We start from the raw sequence: 19179 nt of genomic DNA, 5'->3' as shown, positions 1-19179 counted from the left end.
CAAATGGAGTCAGCAACACTTAGACAGGAGGGTGGAGGGACAGGCCGATAGTGTGAGTCCCACTCCCCATGCATCTGGTGGGGCCTCATGCTAGCACTGAATTCCTGTGTTTAAACTGCTGCTGAGATAAAACTGTTTTATTTTTACATCCTTTTTAGTTCTTTATTAACTAATCTCACTTCTAGTTGAATTCAGAGATGAACCAGCTTTATGCCAATTTCTGAGAAAGGGATGGTGTCCCCAGGTTCTCCTGCAGTTCACACACATTTGCAGGAAAGGAACTTGAGCTCAATGACCTAACACTCTTCTAATTTAATAGAAGTATAACCCTAAGTCTAAATAAAAACTCCAATTTTATTAAAAATAAACATAGTTGGAAAGTGAACCTATTGCTGATGATCTCTCTGAAATATTACTGCATAGAAATAACAAGGACAGCAGGCAGTAAAGCATGCCTTGCTCTGATTTGTGGGCCTTTTGGCACATTAGCATGCTAGGCAAACACGTGTCTTGCAAAAGTCAGCCATTTTATAATACTAAGAATGTGCTAATGAGACCAAAAAAAGAAATGTCAGAATTTCACTTGTTTAAATAAATATAAGGTCTACCGAAAAGTTCTGTCCACTTTTGGAATAAAACAAAATACAAATTTTTCTTACAGTCAATAAACTTTAGCCCTGGCTGGTTGGCTCTGTGGTAGAGCGTTGGCCTGGCGTGCAGAAGTCCCAGGTTCGATTCCCGGCCAGGGCACACAGGAGAAGCGCCCATTTGCTTCTCCACCCCTCCCCCTCTCTTTCCTCTCTGTCTCTCTCTTCCCCTCCCGCAGCCGAGGCTTCATTGGAGCAAAGATGCCCCGGGCACTGGGGATGGCTCCTTGGCCTCTGCCCCAGGTGCTAGAGTGGCTCTGGTCACGACAGAGCAACGCCCTGGAGGGGCAGAGCATCGCCCCTGGTGGGCGTGCCACGTGGATCCCGGTCGGGCGCATGCGGGAGTCTGATTGTCTCTCCTCGTTTCCAGCTTCAGAAAAATACAAAAAAATAAAAAATAAAAAAATAAAATAAACTTTATTAAATAATATAATTGCCATTATTATTAATGATTTTTTTTGCCAGTGTGAGGGCAATTTGTATATCTCATTTTTGAAAAATGTTTTATCTTTTGATGTGAAAAATTGAACCAGTGCTTGTTTGATATCTTCTTCATTTTTGTAATTTTTGCCCTTCAAAAAATTTTGTAAGGACAAAAACAAGTGATAGTCAGAGGGTGCTAAGTCCAGGGAATATGGTAGATGTGACAGACATGCTTCTGTAGCATTTCTTTCTTGTTGAAATTCGTAAAAATTACAGTGGTGTAAATGAACTTTATCAGTAGCCATGGGTACACTATCACTTCACACATAAGACTAACGTGAATCAACTTTGTTTTAGTTAATTTGCTACGTCAGTATGTATACATTAAGTGATAAAAATAGAGAGGCACACATGCGCCAAATAAACATGTGCTTACGTGTCAAAACTTGTTGTGATAGAAACGGACAGAACTTTCCAGTAGACTTTATAATAGAATTGCCACTAGGTTTTATTAGAGAAGATGTAGAATTGCTTAAGGTTCTATATATGTGTATACATGTTGGTATTTTATCACACATATTACATATAAAATGAGTCACTTGTATGTTTTATACACAGTGCCACATGGACAATGAGAAATGTTGCAGTACATAATATAATGCAAAGCTATGTTTATTTTGTGTGTTTACCATTTAATCCATTTGGTTCCTATACCCAGTGGTGGGGAGAACCGCAGTGGGTAGAAATCCAGTCTCTCCATCTTCAGGGAAGGAGACCATGTTCTCGTGGAGAGCGCTGGCATCAGCAAGGCGATTTAAAGATGGATTTAGTTTTTAGCTTACACTCTGTCCCTTCCACTTGGTAATCGGCATCAAACACGGAAAAACAATCCTTCTCAAAGAAAAAGAGGAAGGCGGGAAGGGGAGAAGAAGGGAGGAAATGAGACTTGACTTTTAGAAAGTAACAGTACTGAAAATTTATATGTGAAATGCACTCCCAACAAAGTTAAGTCACCTAATGAAAAGGCAAAAATAAAAGATACTTTAGAAGGCACAAAACCAGTATGAGATCTGTAAGGTATTTTTCCCCGCCGAGAAGGAAGGAATGGGCCAGAGCCACAAAGTGTGGAATAGCAAAAGGCTTTATTGAGTACATAGTGCACATCCTGCCTGGCAAGGTTCCCTGGCCCCGAAGAAAGAAAGATGGAGGAGAGATGGAGGTCAGGGAAGTTGCAAAAAATTAAACCGCATGGGAGATATTTAAAGGGTCCCTCTAGGGAAGTGGAGCTACTATGACGTGGTAAAATTTCACTGGCTGGCAGATGATCGCTTCTTTCCAAACGGTTCCTGGGAAGCTTCCTTTGGCGGGCTTGATTGTGGGCAGCCCTAGCCAAAGTGGGCGGGCCTGGGTTCCCCACGTGACCATCCCTCTATCCACCAGCCTTACAAGATCCAATGATAAAAAAGAAAGTGATGTTGAGTTGGAGGTATAGGAGAAGATTGGGACACAGAGGTGTGGAAAGAAAGCACAGATAATAAGGAAATGTTACCAAGTAGGTTTGGGTTTCAGATCTTTCCTTAAATGACACCCATTAAGACATTGTTAAACTAATTTGTATTTATTTGATAATGAAAGAACTTTTGAATGTGTTGTTATTTTAAGAGGTTTATAGCTATAATAAGATAAAAATGTTATCTTTCCCTTTTCCCCATAAAGCATTCATTGATGTGTTAAATGAAATGAAAGAATAATTAAAATCTAGATTTTGCTTTAGCAATGTTTTTATTTAATAAAAAGACAAAAATCTGCCTGACCAGGCAGTGGCGCAGTGGATAGAGTGTCTGACTGGGACGTGGAGGACCCAGGTTCAAAACCCCCGAGGTCGCCAGCTTGAGCACAAACTCATCTGGTTTGCACAAGGCTCACCAGCTTGAGCCCAAAGTCGCTGGCTTGAGCAAGGGGTCAACTCAGTCTGCTTCCCTCCCAGCCCCCTGGTCAAGGCGCATATGAGAAAGCAATCAATGAACAACTAAGGTGCCGCAACAAATTGATGCTTCTCATCTCTCTCCCTTCCTGTCTGTCTGTCCCTATCTGTCCCTCTTTCTCTCTCTTTGTCTCTGTCACACAAAAAAAGAAGACAAAAACCTGCTTTCTTTCATGCTCAAGTGATTTTTTACAGACTGGCCAGTTCTTATTGTATATGATACTAAAACCATGTTTAGATAAAAACGTAAATATGTGCAAACGAACGACAGTGTAACACACATATAATTTCTACAGACATGCCAGTACTGGAATTGCAATTTAGATTGCTTAATGGATTTCCTAGTGATGATTTGACTGAGGGACTGCAGATATTTCTTCTAAATAAACTCCCAGAGCAAGCAAGCCCTTTCTGTTCCTCTTGCAATGAGTAATTGACATGACAGCATAGAATAGCATTGAAGGGAACATGGTGGAGGTTTGTATGTAGACTCATTTTCAGCAGTCACAGCATTTGGGTAAGTCTTTACTTAGATCACAGGGATGTAATAGACTGGACGTGTATTGTGTACTTTCTATACTAAGTGATGTTGGAAAAATGTCATGGGTGTTACCTCCACTGAAACTTCACAACAGCACAATGCATAGATATTATTTTAACCCCAATGTCAGACGAGGAAACCAGTGAAGCTCAGAGAAAAAATTTTCCCCCATGAACCTAGTAATACCATGTAGCTAACATTTGAACTTAGATCACTTGCTGGTGGACTTCAATCTATCTTTTACTGCTTCTCAAGGACAGGCTTGAACACTAGTAATACAATTAGCAGGTGAGTCCCAAAGAAGCACCATTTAGGGGTGACCTATTCACGGGGAAGAAAGATGGCATTCTATGGAAGAGGCTCAAAAAAGATGGGTGTTTATTTCAAGTGCCAGGGGATTAATTTGAATAAAAGATGGAAGATTCTAGCATAGGGAGTGGTCTGAACAAATCAGCAGTGCAAATGTCTGTTTAGGATGTGGCAAGGAGATAAACTTGACTGGAAGGGAGACTCTCTGGTGGGAAACTAGGATGTTGGATTGGCACTGCTCACCAGATTTGTGAATGTATGTGATGGTGATTAATGGTCATTTGGGGTCAGACCCTTAAGTCTTGAATGCTGAGCTCAGGAGTGTAGAGCAACATTTCCCAAGCTGTTTTCTATGCAGTCCTGGTATCCCATGAGGTATCTTGTGGGAAATCTATTCTGTGGTCAAATAAATGTATGCAACACTTTACAGTTTCCACAGATTTCTCAGTCTTGAGTTTACTAATTTATACTGTGTGTTCCCCAGAAAGAAGAATCTGACCATGTAGTCTTTGCTCTCCAGATATCCACGAACAGTTACACTGCTTGCTAATTCTCTGTTTTATGCTCTTTGGAAAACACTGGCTCAGAGTGTTCCATGCAGGATGAGGCATCAAGAAACATTTCTGAAGAAGGCAGTAATGAGAAAGTCAGACTTCAAGTTTTATACTCTTGAAGTCTGCCTGCAGTTTCTAATTTCTTAGGCATAGATCTAACCACCTGATTTTTAAATCCATTAACAGAGCAATTCTAAAATTTCATGGAATCCTGAAGTCACTTATCAAAACTAATTTTGAGGGTTTTTTTAAATTTAGTATTTTTAAAATTTTAAATACTGAGCTTCTGGCTTCTGTTGCTCTCCTTATTGATATGGAGTTTGAAAGACTTTCCCTGTTGATCTCATTTATGCAACATTAGCATGATACTGGGCATTAGGAATGGGAGGGTTGTGTGGCCAGGGAGAGAGTGGCATGATCACCCACATTTCCTGCATCATTCTCTGCACCACCTTGGTGATGAAGAAAGGATTCGCTAGGATCTCAAGCGATGGATAGGCCATGATGGGGCTTATCTCAAGTCTCTCTGGCAGCTAGAGATAAAGCTTTTAAAGCTGTTTCTGGCACCCTGTTCTGAAAACTCCATTCTGATGATTTGGTCTGGTAGAACCATGTGAGCTCCATTATCAACTTTGGATTATCATGAGATCATGGGAAACTGAATCCAAAAACAGTTCCCCCCCTCTATCCATATTTGAAATGAAGTTACATGGACAGATGTATTTCTTCAATGAATTTCTTGGTTACTCTCCTCCCTGCCTTTTAATAGATATTTTTAGAATCATGTTCTCCTCTAAGTTTTGAAGTAAGGTAGCAAGTAAAGGTCTTAGGTAAAATTATCCAAGTGAGAACATTTGATCTTGAGAAATGTTAGCAGATTCTAAAATATAATTAACTAGTTAGTTGTGAAGGCCTTCAGTTAAAATGTGTTCTTTACAAATACAGGTTGAAACATCAATTTTTAATGAAAGGTGTCAAACTTACCAAGGGCCATATGCCAGATACTTGTATAATGATATGTTCTGAAGTTTTCTTAAAAGCAATGCTGCGTTTAGTCCAAACTCAACTTTAAAAAGTAGATAAATGTGAGTCAGTACAAGTAGCTTTTTTTTCTCTCAAAGATTTCCAGGAGTGATTGTTTCCAACTTCTCTTTTAGTATCACTTATTCCATTTTTTTTGGGGGGGGGGAGGTCACCCTAAATGGTCAAAAGTTTCTCCAAATCCAATTGTAATCTTTTTTTTTTTTTTAATTTAAATTATCTTTAGAAAGTGTGTGTGTGTGTGTTGCTTTCTTTTTTCTTTTGTTTGTATCTGGTACTCTTGGAGATTTTTGAAATACTCAAGAAACACTTATGTCATAGACAGTGTTTACTGTCTTTCAACAATAGTTTCCTTTTTTTTTGTTAATAGTACACATGATGTTGGAGCATGTATTTGAGAAACAGGACAGACAGCGTAGAGGTAGAAAGAGAGGCACTGAAATTCTTTTGTTTATTTTCAAGCCCTGGCTCTACTTCATACTCAGGATGTAATTTAGGGCAATTCACTCAGCCCCTCTAAAATGGGGTTGATAATAGTACCTACCACATATGTTCTTTGTAGATATTTCAGAGTGTAGATCAGTACCAGATACATAGTAAGTATTAAAGAAATGTTAGCCATTATTATTAAGCAAATCAGTAACAAATATTAGGCACTGCTTTTAGATTTTATTATTTGAAAAAGTGGGTTCCTTATTTTTGGTAAGTTACAGCAGGAGGAGAAACAAATGAGGCCAGAGAGCAGTGTAGTTCTTCTGTTTGTCATATCTCTGGGACATCTTTCATGGCAGACAGGACGTGATTATTATGTTTTTATTTGTATGCAGAAGCCAAATCATTTTACCCCAATTAATGGCAAGCTTCAGACCTCTGTCTGTGCAGCTGTGGAAATGGCTTCTAGCTTTGTGTTCTCTACTAGGAGCTTGAAAACAACCTGAGAAAACAGTTAGTTTACCTTTCTAGTTTGATAAACCTTCTGTGGCTTTTTGACCCTAAAGTTCTCAATGTTTATCGTCCTAAGAAACTATAAACATGTCAATGACATACATGTATGTCAATGGCTGTTATTGTGGTTGTCAATGATGAAGGGAAAGGGGCACTAAAAATACCAGATCCTACATGCCCCTACATGCCTGTTGGTGACACTGCTTGTTTTATTTATTTATGTATCTATTTATTTATTATGTTGGTTATGATTTTTAATGATTTAAACAAATTAAATTATTAGTTAACCATAATTTATTTACATAGCTAAATTCCACAGAACTTTATTAATGCCATTACCAACCATAAAATTGATAGTTTGATATTTTAGGATGACTTTTGCTTGTTAGATATTAGCCTTTGAAATATTTTGAGAAATATGTTCCCTGTATAAGTCCAATGTCATGTCTGAAGTATTTCCAAGTCCTTTGGTTTAGAATTTTTCCTAATAGTTTGCCAGTGAATTAGAAACTGTGATGTGTGTTTGAGAAATTCCAAAACTTTTTCAGCCCAGAGCCCTTGAATTCTTTTTCTAAATGGTTTCTCTATGCCTGTATTATTATTTCAATATTCTCCCAAGGTGATGACTTCTAACCTTGTATCTTCAGTTTATGGAGTTCATGTTTGCTCTCTCCTCTCCAGAAGGTATTTCATTCAGGTTATACTATTCCCACCTCAAATTCAGTATCTTCAGAACAGAATCATTCCTCAGATTATGTCCACCATCTGCCTTCCCAGTGCTTTAGTGATGACATCATTCTTCTTCTGCTTCCTGAGCCCATTGTTTAACTTTCCCTGCTCTTCATCCTCTTTATCCTCACAGTCACTCAAATCATTTCCCTCTTTGTTAGTACTCCCTTTCCCAGCCATTTTTCTTTCATCTTGTCCCTTCCTCCCTGGTCAGAAACTCATGGCTTCATGCCTAGGTTACTATAACAGCCTTCTAACTAGCCTCTGAGACAAAGGTCCTCTCTTCCCTGTGTAGCTTTCTGATGAAAGCCCAAGTTCATGTGTCACTCCTGACCTAACACTTAGATAGGTTCTAGGTAAAGCCCAGACTCCCCAATCAGCTTGTCTTCATTGGGCTTACCATCATCTTTGTTCTGCAGCAGGAAATTTTTTTTTATTTATGCTTAGTGTTACACCTTTCATCACACTGGCCTCTTTTTTCACTTCTTTTGTCCAATCCTTCGAAATCTCCTCTCCCTATGTTTCCACTCATGAAATCATCCACTTCTTATGAGCTCCAGTTCATCTCTTCCCCTTTTCCTTCATATATACTTCTCCACTTAAAAGCTCATAACCCTTCTTGTCTCTGTCTCTCACTTCTTTCCTTGTAAGAATATTTAACTGTTACCAGTCTATTTCTTAAAATTCCCATGTTATGTTTTTTATTTTTATATTTCCATGTCTCATACTTCTCACCAAATCAGTTTTTAACTCCCTAAGGGCAGGTACTATTGTTTATGTGTGTATTTCCCCACAGAATGATTTGTATGGTAGGCACTAAATAAAAACATATAGAATGAATCCATGGTTCAAATTGTGGGAGAAAACATAAGCACTGCTTGGTTAGAGATCAGACGAGATGTTATGAGGCAGCATTCATATAAGTATTCTGCAAATATAAGGTGGTGTGATTAATTTTGGGTATGTTTTGGGCTTCTGTTGATTATGTCCTCCATTCTGCAATATCAACACTGTCTGGATTTCTATGACCTTCAAAGTTTAAACAGAGACACTGAGATAGATGTGTTTTTATAATAGGTTTTACAAATAAGGCCTGAATAGCTCATGTGTTTGTTTGTTTATTTACATATATTTTACTAGGTCTTTTATTTATTCCCTATGGATATTTGTTCATCTAAAAGCTTTTTAAGATAGAGGAGCTATTTTATTGTCACCTCTGCACTGCTGTGGTCTTCAATATGGAGCTAAAGAACCTTCTTTATCTTTACACACATTGGTTGAGGACCAAAATGATATCATAGTCCTCTGCATCATTGTGTTAAATCTTGCTGCCTTCCCACATGTCACCTCTCCCAGACTGTCTAATCTGAAATGTCTGATGCTCCCCCAGTAAGCCATTTCCACATTTCAGCTAGTAATAGCCATGACTAGTTACAGGCTGCAAGGAGAGCTGCTTGCATTTGGCAGCAGAGCACTGTACACGGGAGAATTCTGGTGCAGGAGAGGCGTGCCGAGTCTGTGGCTGATCTTTACCATCCATTTTCTTTCCCAGATACATCTGTGTCCTTATTTTTTCCTCATTTTTTCCCCAGGTGTCTATATTGGTGAACATATTTTCTTTTTTTTCTTTTTGTAAATCTGTATTTCTTGCTCTGGCAGAATCTAACCTGATGTCTTCTGCAAATCTCAAGAGTAAGCTTTCTTTTCCATCGACAGGTCATCCTGGTGTCCTCCTTGAACATCCTTCTCAGCTGCCCTGACCCAGTCATGGCTGTTCTCTGTTGCCCATACCACCAGATGTCCTCAAAACTAACAGAAAAGAGAAATGCCTAATGGTAAGAATTTTTTTCCCTCTACTTAGAAAATTTCTAATATGTTTACTTTTTGGTGCTGCCAATGCAGGGTTTTTCTTAGAGGTTGGTGATGTGAGTATGGTTCCAAAGGTTGTTTTTAGGATATTAAAAGTTTAGGAACTTTTTTTGGATCCCTTTCATAGTGATGGGTCAGGAGGATGAAGATGAAAGAACACATTACTTTCACAAGCATCTCAGACATGTTTGACATTCTGAATTTCAGATCTGTGTTCCATTGATTTCTGGCTATCACTCCTGGATAACCCACCAATACTTTGGACTTGGTGTAGCCACAGACAAAGTCTGTCTTTCTCTTCTACCATAACCTTTTCTTTTCAGTTTTGTACTTCAAAGACTGGTGTTGTCATTTACCTGCTGCCTTCAGTTCGTACCAACCACTCATTTCCTATTCAAGTTACCTGCCCTGTCTTCTAAGTATTTTTCCTTTTTTTTTTTTTTCATTTTTCTGAAGCTGGAAACAGGGAGAGACAGTCAGACAGACTCCCGCATGCGCCCGACCGGGATCCACCCGGCCCGCCCACCAGGGGCGGTGCTCTGCCCCCCAGGGGGCGATGCTCTGCCCATCCTGGGCGTCGCCATATTGCGACCAGAGCCACTCTAGCGCCTGAGGCAGAGGCCACAGAGCCATGCCCAGCGCCCGGGCCATCTCTGCTCCAATGGAGCCTTGGCTGCGGGAGGGGAAGAGAGAGACAGAGAAGAAAGCGCGGCGGAGGGGTGGAGAAGCAAATGGGCGCTTCTCCTGTGTGCCCTGGCCGGGAATCGAACCTGGGTCCTCCGCACGCTAGGCCAAATATTTTATTTATTGATTTTTTAGAGAGAGAGGAGTTGAGAGAGAGAGACAGAGAGAGAGAGAAAGGGGAGGAGCAGGAAGCATCAACTCCCATATGTGCCTTGACCAGGCAAGCCCAAGGTTTCGAACTGGCGACCTCAGTGTTCCAGGTCGACGCTTTATCCCACTGCGATATTTTTCTAATCCATCTGCATTTTCCTGTTCTTATATCTGGCCTCTATTGTCTAAAGCCTTGGCTGGTTTAGTTACCTTCTTACTGGGCCACATAGCCCACTATGGACAATCCTACCTCACTCCCACTCGCCCAAATAGGTCTCATTGTGTTATTTCCCTTATGGACTAAAAAGCATGGTTGAAGCTTTTTGGCATTCCATGTCCTGTCTGCCTCATTCCTGTAATTTTTCCATACCTGGATCCACGGATGTCTCTGATGTTGTACTCTAGTCCAGATCCTGGTCTAGAGTCAGTCCTGAGTGAGTCAGGATGAATGTAAATGTTTTCCATCCTCCTCTAACCTCTTCCCAGTTCTAATGGACACTTAAAATGAGTCAGCTCCCCTAGACCAGAAATTAGGTGGCCCAGTGATGTCCTCTCAGTTGCTATATCTGTCCTATTTTTCCCACCAGTATTCAGCCAGTTTCCTTTCCACAAGTGTCATCAATCAGTGGCCATCATTTGGTGGCCATCATTTGCAGTTTTTCCATCTATCTTGTTTTGACCTAATCTGTAATTTTATTGGGGTCTCAATGTCTAAATTTTGGCCAGTTACTCAGTTTAATAATCTAGCTTTCCTTTAAGGCTTCAGCCTGAATTTCAACTTCTTCTTGGTAGCTGAGGTGCCTTTCATCTGAATTGTTTGTATCAGGACTGGTGGGTGTGGCACTCAAGAGCACCTGAGAGATGATGCTTTGCTCACTGTGTGTATTAGTTTCCTATGATTCTTGTAACATTACCACAAATTTGGTGGCTTAAAACAATGGAAATGTAGGTGTCAATAGGAATGCTCTCTCATCAGAGGCCTAGGGGATAATCTGTTTCTTTGTCCTTTCCATTTTCTTGTGGTTGCAGATATTCCTTGGCTTGTGGCTGCATCCCTCTAATATCTACCTCCATGTTCACATTGCCTTTTTCTCTTCTGTCTGTAGTCAGATTCTCTTTCTGCTTTCATCTAATGAGCATACTTGTTATTTAGGGTCCAACTGGATAATCCAGAATAATCACTCCATATCAAAATCTTATTTTAATCATGTCTGCAAAGTCCTTGCCCTAGAAGGTAACATTATAGGTTCCAGAAATTAGAAACTGTTATCTTTGGAGGCCCTATTCAGTCTATTGCACTGTTTTATTTACCTAATTTGGGCTTGCTGTTTCTCCTGAAAATCCAAGTCCTGACCACGCCTGAGTCATAGTTAAACTTTTTATGCCCTTTAGCAGAACTGCTTTCTGTCTACCTTATCTACACATAGAATATTGGCCTAGGCCTGACCTGTGGTGGCGCAGTGGATAAAGTGTTGACCTGCAACACTGAGGTCGCTGGTTTGAAATCCCAAGCTTGCCTGGTCAAGGCACATATGGGAGTTGATGCTTCCTGCTCCTTGCCCCTTCTCTCTTTCTCTCTTTAAAATCAATAAATAAAATCTTTTAAAAATTATAAAAAGAATCATTTAAAAGGCAAAAACAAAACAAAACAAATTGGGCTCAGCAATGCTTTCCGTTTTCCTAGAGTTTGTCTCATGGCAGAGGCAGATAACATCCCCCCTGCTTTGCCTCAGTCTCTTATCTTGAATTATAGAAAATATCAAATCTCTTTTCAAATATATCACCCTGTTATTCTCTCTCCTCTATTCCCCAAAACCTTGCAATGCAGGCCTCCCAGATTGTCTTTACAGTGTTAATTAGGACATAGCAGGACATGCCCTTAGACATGGGCTGCTGCCAGAGGCCGATTAAGGTTAGTTGAGGCCCCAGGCACAGAAGAAAATATTGGGCCCCTTAAAAAAAAGAGACAGGGAAAATAAAAATACATGTTAACCATATTTTTAAATAAATAAAAATATTATGTACTATTAAGGTAAAAATTGCATATGTGAAACCAAACTTGGTGTCATTAGAAAAAAATGTAAAGTTGGGGTTTTGCGGGCCCTTCAGAAGTCGGGGCCCAGGGTGCGCACTCGGTGCGCCTGTCATTAAATCTGTCTCTGGCTGCTGCTTCCTAATCGAAAATGCCCCTTTTCTTTCTTCTGTATGTGGTGAAATAGTGTTTATTGTGCAAGGTCTTGTCCAAGTGTCAGAATGTATGAAAATTTCTTGAACTGCATCCCTCCTCTCTTTTTTTCCATGCAGGATTGATTACTTATTTCATCTCTTCTACCTCAGCACCGATTATACCTGATTCATACCCTACTGTGCTCTGTTTTATTGTGTTTAGGTCTCCTCCTGGCAGGGCTGAGCTCCACGAGAGCCAGGAATAGGATATTTCTCATTAAAAACATAATTTTTAACCTGACACATGAACCACAATAAGTGCTTGATATGATAATATAATATAATAAATATGTATTTATCAATTTCAAATTTTCTATAATTCATATTATCTTAAGGTATATGAATATTTCATATTCTCTCAATCTTCTATGAACACCAAAATATTTTTTTTTACAGGGACAGAGAGAGAGTCAGAGAGAGGGATAGATAGGGACAGACAGACAGGAACAGAGAGAGAATGAGAAGCATCAATCATCAGTTTTTTGTTGCGACACCTTAGTTGTTCATTGATTGCTTTCTCATATGTGCCTTGATCACAGGCCTTCAGCAGACCGAGTAACCGTTGCTTGAGCCAGCAACCCTGGGCTCAAGCTGGTGAGCTTTTTTTTTTTTGCTCAAGCCAGATGAGCCCGCGCTTAAGCTGGAGACCTCAGGATCTCAAACCTGGGTCCTTCCGCATCCCAGTTCGATGCTCTATCCACTGTGCCACCGCCTGGTCAGGCCAAAATAATTTCTTTTTAAGGTGGACATATACTGTTCATTTTGGCTTTTGTGTCCAGTATAAATTGATTAAAAATACAGAAGGTTCTCGGGTTACAACAGTCTAGACATATAATATTTTGAGTTTACGACATTCACTCACATAAAAACTTTGATAAATTGAGATGAGTTTTACGGCCTACTCCAGTAGCAGCATACTTATGTACTACGTGGGGGAACTAGTTTGGTTGCAGGTGGAGGAACAATATGCAGAAACAGGCACAGATGTGGATTTAATGGCGGGTGCACCAGGCGTGCACCCTGGGCCCTGACTTCTGAAGGGCCCACAAAATACTTTTTTCTAATGACACCAAGTTTGGTGTCATATGTGCAATTTTAACATTAACAGTATATAATATTTTTTATTTATTTTAAAATATGGTTACATGTATTTTTATTTTCCTTGTCTCTCTTTTTTTAAGGGGCCCAATATTTTCTTCTGAACCTGGGGCCTCAACTGACCTTAACCTGCCTCTGAACATGCATGTGAGTGAGGGAGCTGGCGTCCCCCAGTGCGCTCACCTACGTCATTTTGGACTGTTCCAAGTGCAAGTGTTCTGTCTGTGTTAGGCTAGGGTGTGTTTTGACTTACACCAAAATTTGGGTTACATCCCTGTTGTAGGAAAGAAACTGTGTCGTAACCTGAGGACCCCTGTACTCTAATTTATGTATTCTGTGTGTAAATTGTATTCACTGTAACGGGGTCATTTTACTTAATACGTTAGGGAACCAATTTACTATATTACGAGACTTGACTACACTCGAACAATTACCAGTGTAATTTTGTCACTTGTCTTCTTATAGATCAGCGGTTCTCAACCTGTGGGTCACAACCCTCCCCGGGGTCGCGACCCACAGGTTGAGAACCGCTGTTATAGATCTAGACCTTGAGGCAAGAATCTGGAAATTTTATTTTTTAAGATTACTTCTTTTGAGATTGACCATTTGTTGAAATAGTACTGGTTTTTGCCTTTCCCTGGATGCTTTTTTTGGTTTTGAGTAGCTCTGAATTTCAGCACTATTTCCCCTCACCTTTTTCTTGGAAGCTATGGCTGAATTGCCCAGTGCCTCCCTGATCTTAGATGTAATGCCCTGTGAGTTATTTGCCCTGTTGTATTGCTGGAGTCTGTTTCCTATTTCTTGAAACAGAAATAGAGGGTTTTATAGAGGGTACTGGTTCTTTATTACATTTCAAGTCCTCTATTTATGAGAAACTCAAAGAGCTTTGAGGATTTTCTATTTTGGTATTTAAACTTCTAACAGCTCTCTGAGGTAGGTAGTGTGAAGTATTATCTCCATTTTGCAGATGTTATAACAGAGGTATCACACAACTTGAGGTAGGCCCCACAGCAAATCAGGGGCCAAGTGGAAACCATCTCCTTCCTCTTTCCACCTCCATTTCAGGGATCAAGATGTCAAATGACTTAATTTTAACACCTATACCATTTTGGTTTTGCATAAAATATTATTGTCAGCACCAGTGCTTCAATATTATTTTTTCTATCTTCTGCATCCTATAATCCCTTTTCTTTTGTTACACATTCTCAATAAAAATATACTTTGCTGCACTGGCCAGTTGGCTCAGTTGTTTAGAGCTTTGTCCTGAAGCACAGAGGTTGCCAATTTGATCCCTGGTCAGGGCACATGCAGGAACAGATCGATGTTCCTGTCTCCCTTCCTCTCTTGCTAAAGTCAATTTAAAAAAGTGTTATATAAAATATATTTTGTGTATATAATAAACATATACTTTCAAAATGATTTATATGCAAAATTGGGTTCTAGACAAGGGATGGTCAGGGGACTGTATGCATATTAATGAGATTTCAGCCTTATCAGCTTATTTTATGTTTTGACTAACTTTTTTGTCAGTTGAACAAACTCTGATATTAGCTTGAATACTCTAGGTATTAGTTAGAAATATAAAAATATTTAAAAATACACACACCCCCTGACTGGAAAATTAAAGAAATGCTGTACATTGAACAGCAGGTACTAATTAAGAAGTGAAAAATTTTTAAATGAGTTTTCCTATGCAAATGGCAGTAACCCCAAAGTGATCATATCTACTGCTCACAAAAATTAGGGGATATTTAAAAATGAATATGAGGTCATAAAATACCCCTAATTTTTTGTGAGCAGTGGTATAACTTTCATACACTTTCTCTCAAATGTTAAGATATTTTTTCTCTCTCAGAGGAAGTTAATACATTATTTTGAATTTAAAATTTTACTGCAAATGTAAGTTCTTGATGGGATTTGCCAGAATCTTTAAAGGAAATGTCTTAAGGGGCTTTGTGTCTGCTTCGTAGGGTGTGTGGCAAGCCTTCTTTCTTCTTCAGGACTAACTTTGGCACTCCCCACTCTTTTGCCAAATGGCATTAATTATACTGTGTCTAGAGTACTAAGCTGCCTGGCAGGGAAATCTCCCCAGTTTCTGGAGTCTGTGAAGCACCATGTGAGTTGACTGCTGGGGAAAAGCAGTGCGGCCAGCTCAGACAGCTGCTTAGGAATCAGCCTGGAGAACTCTGCGTGATTTTCCTAAGCCCTGAGAGGGGATTTAGAGCACCTGGTGGTGGTGGGGAATGCAGGGCCCTGCCCCTGGGCTTTGTTGGGCTCCTCTCCCAGCCCCTGTGCTCCGAGCACCACACAGCTGCAGTGTTTTTGCCTTGGAAGCCTTTGGAGAGGCTGGATTGAAGGCCACCCAGAGCTTCTGGGAGCGGCCGTGCTGCCTGACTCCTATTGGCCGGGGCAGGGAAGGTTCTCACTTATCTGTGCTGAACACGGGTGGCCGTGATCCTTTAGGATAATGCAATTTCTCACTGTCTGGGGGGTAGAAGCTATTGTCCTCCTCTGCAGCCTGCTGTTTGAAGTAGTTTTGTTAGGCTTCCGGCTTTTGCTGACTCACAGACACACACAGAAAAAACTCCCTCCCTCCCCCACCTCTTCCCTCCCTCATTCCCATTTTAATGGCTTTTGAAATGACTAAGAAGATAACAAAAATCCCTGCTAGGGGGTAACAGCTTAAGCCTTAAGTAGCAGAAACTGTTCACACAGGTCCACAAAGTCTGAAAAACTTCATCCGGCCTTCCTCTTTCCCTGCTAAGTCTATTTCCTTTTCTGTCCCCCCCCCCCCCCCCAATTAAATGTGCTGACCAAGCCACAAGCCTAAATGTGGCTAGCATATGATTACAGAAACATCATTGACACTGGGGTACTTTACAGATGGACAAGTTGAAGGATGTCATTTTTGTGTCCCTGATAGAAATTTCCCATTTCCAATGAACATTTTAGGAAGACGGCACCTTCACCTAGCTCTCTCCCTGGCGCTGAACTGTAATTAAATGAATGAAGAACTTGATTCCCGGTGTGTGCACCTGGGCCCTTTGTTTGAGCCTCTCTTAGCAGTTGATGGATTTCTAAAGCAGAAAATCAAGCTTATTCACAATAGAAGCTTATAGTTTTAGAAACCAGTTGGATAGGAGTGCTATAATTTTGCAAGATTTGGCAGGCCATCAATGAACTCAATAGCCACAGTGACTGAGACTAAAAATGTAGAAAGTCAGCTTTTCCTTCTTAATTACTTTTACATCATGTTAGCACATACTCAGGGTCAGAACAGTTTCAGTAATTCATTGTAGTGATCTATTTCTTTCTTGCAATAAAATAATGTTCTTGCGTTGTTTTAGCACCAAATAGGACTTTTTGTTAAATGAGGAAAAGTTGAAAAAGTGTGTAGACAGCACTCCTATCTGATAGCATTATAAATACCTTTGATCAGTAACACGTACTCATTGTGTCTTTGGAGAATTCTAGGTGTATTAGATCCCCTGTGCTGTGTGGGTCACCACTTGCCCAACTAAGTAAGTCTCTTGACTGATAACATGTGCACCTTTCTCAATGATGCTTTAGACTCACATCAGTACAAAAATAGTTTCTGTCCTCTATTTTATTGTCACCAGTTCATGAAAATACTGCCAAAAAGGCTGGCAAACAAAATTTTCTCATGTTTCACAACACAGCTCCCAGGAACCAAGGCCTAATTATTCTTAATAATTTTCAAAGGGGACTCTGTTCTCTAGGTCACCCTCAGTGTCTGGACTGTCTTAAAACAAGCCACAGACTGATACAAATATTCTGCCTGTTTCTAGGCAGTGGAAGGTTCTGGAAAGTAGGTCATTTTATAGTGGTAGTAGGTATGATATAAATTTTCGGTATTGTTTTGTTTAACATAAACATATGTATAGCTCCCAGTACAAAAATAAGAAGCCTTTCAGTTTTCCTAAGGCTCGTCTCCAGTGCTTGTACCTTGAATGCAGATCATAATAACTAGAGGCAGGCTCTCTCTGGAAGTGCTGGACATCTCTGCTTCAGTTAGAGCATTTGTTCCAGGCCTTAGGGGATAAAGACAGAGGGTTGTTTTCTGCCCCCTTCTCCCCCCCCCCCCCCCAGCCTCTGAGCCTTCACAGATTGAGGTAACTGCCTTTCTATGCAAAATCTTGCCTGTAGCCTCCTGCAGGGTAGGGGGAATGAAGGGGGAACAGTGGGAAGAAGAGGATAAATTATTCAGCTTCCGCTAAATGCCAGGCATTGTGCTGGGTGCTGTACACACATTTCACTGAATCTATACCACAGCCTTGACAGAGGAAGTATTTGATAAATGGCACAACGTAGAACTGCAGAACTCAGGCATTGGGGCCAGACTGCCCAAGTTCGACTCATCACTTTGCTATGATCAGAGTATGTGGTGGCCCAGTGCCTCAGTTTCCCCATTTGTGAAGTGGGGTTAGTAACAGAACCAACTTCAGTTGTTTGTTGTTGGGATAGATAAAGTAAGAATTGTGAAGTGCTTAGAAAAGCGCCTGCTATCAACTGTTAGATTGATATTTGTTAAAGTAAGGGGAGAGAAACAGGGTAATGAACTTGCCCAGTTCATGTAAGTAAATAGCTGGGTTAGGATTTGAAGCTGCATCTGTTGACTTGAAAAAAATTCACCTCAGCACCATCATATACCCTTTCTTTTCTTGCTAGTTACGTTTGAGTCACCAAATCCTGAGCCAGTTCTCTTCATATTTCTTCACCTTACCCGGTGGGTTTGTGGTCCCCATATAACACTGGTTTTCCCTTTTACTTTTCTTGGTAAGACATTCTAGGGCCTGTGACTCAGAGCTCAAGCATCTAAGGTTGTGCATATGGGCACTCTTCAAAAGACTTTGGGTTTGAACTGGCCATTTTAGTTCCACACTCAGTCTTTCAGGATGGACTAAGTTACACTTTGGTCTTTCTATTTTTTAAAATTTATTTTTCAATTATAAATTGACATGCAATATTACATTATTTTCATGTATACAACATAGTGATTAGATATTTATATAACCTTATGAAGTATACCAGCATAAATCTTTGTGGTGGCAGGACTAAGAGTTTATGGTCTGGATTGGAGGATTTTTTACATGTCCTTTGCTTCGTCTAGCAATTTCTGCTAGGATTTTCGGTTCTAAGCCTATGCCCCTCTATCTTAGGTCTCCAAATATTGTGGAGTTGGCTTGAACCTGTGTGTCTTCTGCCAGCTTCCTTCTTTACACTTTCTTTTAAGAAATGATGCTAAATATGGAGAATGTATTCACACAGTCCTTAGGTGTGACGAGGAGGAACATAACATTTGGTCTCTAGTGAGGAAATATGGAAAGGGGTTTGATTACTCTAGCCTCCGTCCCACCTAGCTCACCCACACACACCCAGTTTATTTTGGATGAGAGTTTTCAATAATGTTAAAATTTATGTAAACTGCAATGGGGTTTTCCACTAAGGATGCAGAGTCTTTAAAGCAAGACAACACTATTAATAGAATGTGGATGTGTGTGGTTTATTTTTGTTTTCAAAATGGAAATGTTTCTTTGGGGTTTTGGCATGCACTTTGATATGTTGAAAGATGAGAAAACATTTTTTGGGAAACTCAGCACTTATACCATATTAGGAAATTTACAGTGCCGCAGATTTCACATTTAATGTTTTAATTGCCTGCTTTGGTAATAGAAAGATTTCAAGCTTCTCTCTTTCAGTTAGAGTTTCTGCTGCTTTTATGCCCCATCTCCAGTGGTGGGCTGTTGCCAGCTTCTACTTCCTGCCCCAGCCCCAGAATGGTCTGAGTATTTGCTCTGAAAAAATTCACCACATGTCCTTTTGAATTGATATCATGTTGACTTCTCACATTCTGGTTTTCACATGTGTATGTGCCTGTGTGTGTGTGTGATACCACACATACAGTTGTTTTCTATGATGCTTGAAAATATATTAAAAATACAACTGAAACTGAGTTGT

General features: G+C 40.1%; 1 long non-coding RNA gene across 1 annotated transcript in view; it reads left to right on the top strand.

Moving 5' to 3' along the window:
- Positions 1-19179, top strand: part of LOC136330831 (uncharacterized) — a 508264-nt gene that overhangs the window by 352719 nt on the left and 136366 nt on the right. The window contains exon 7 of the long non-coding RNA XR_010730391.1: positions 8890-9008. This is a non-coding gene — a long non-coding RNA (uncharacterized lncRNA). The remainder of the gene's footprint in view (positions 1-8889; positions 9009-19179) is intronic.

Source organism: Saccopteryx bilineata, chromosome 3 (assembly GCF_036850765.1).
Source record: "Saccopteryx bilineata isolate mSacBil1 chromosome 3, mSacBil1_pri_phased_curated, whole genome shotgun sequence".
NCBI classification, from domain to species: domain Eukaryota; kingdom Metazoa; phylum Chordata; class Mammalia; order Chiroptera; family Emballonuridae; genus Saccopteryx; species Saccopteryx bilineata.
This window is presented reverse-complemented; position numbering and strand designations above follow the sequence as displayed.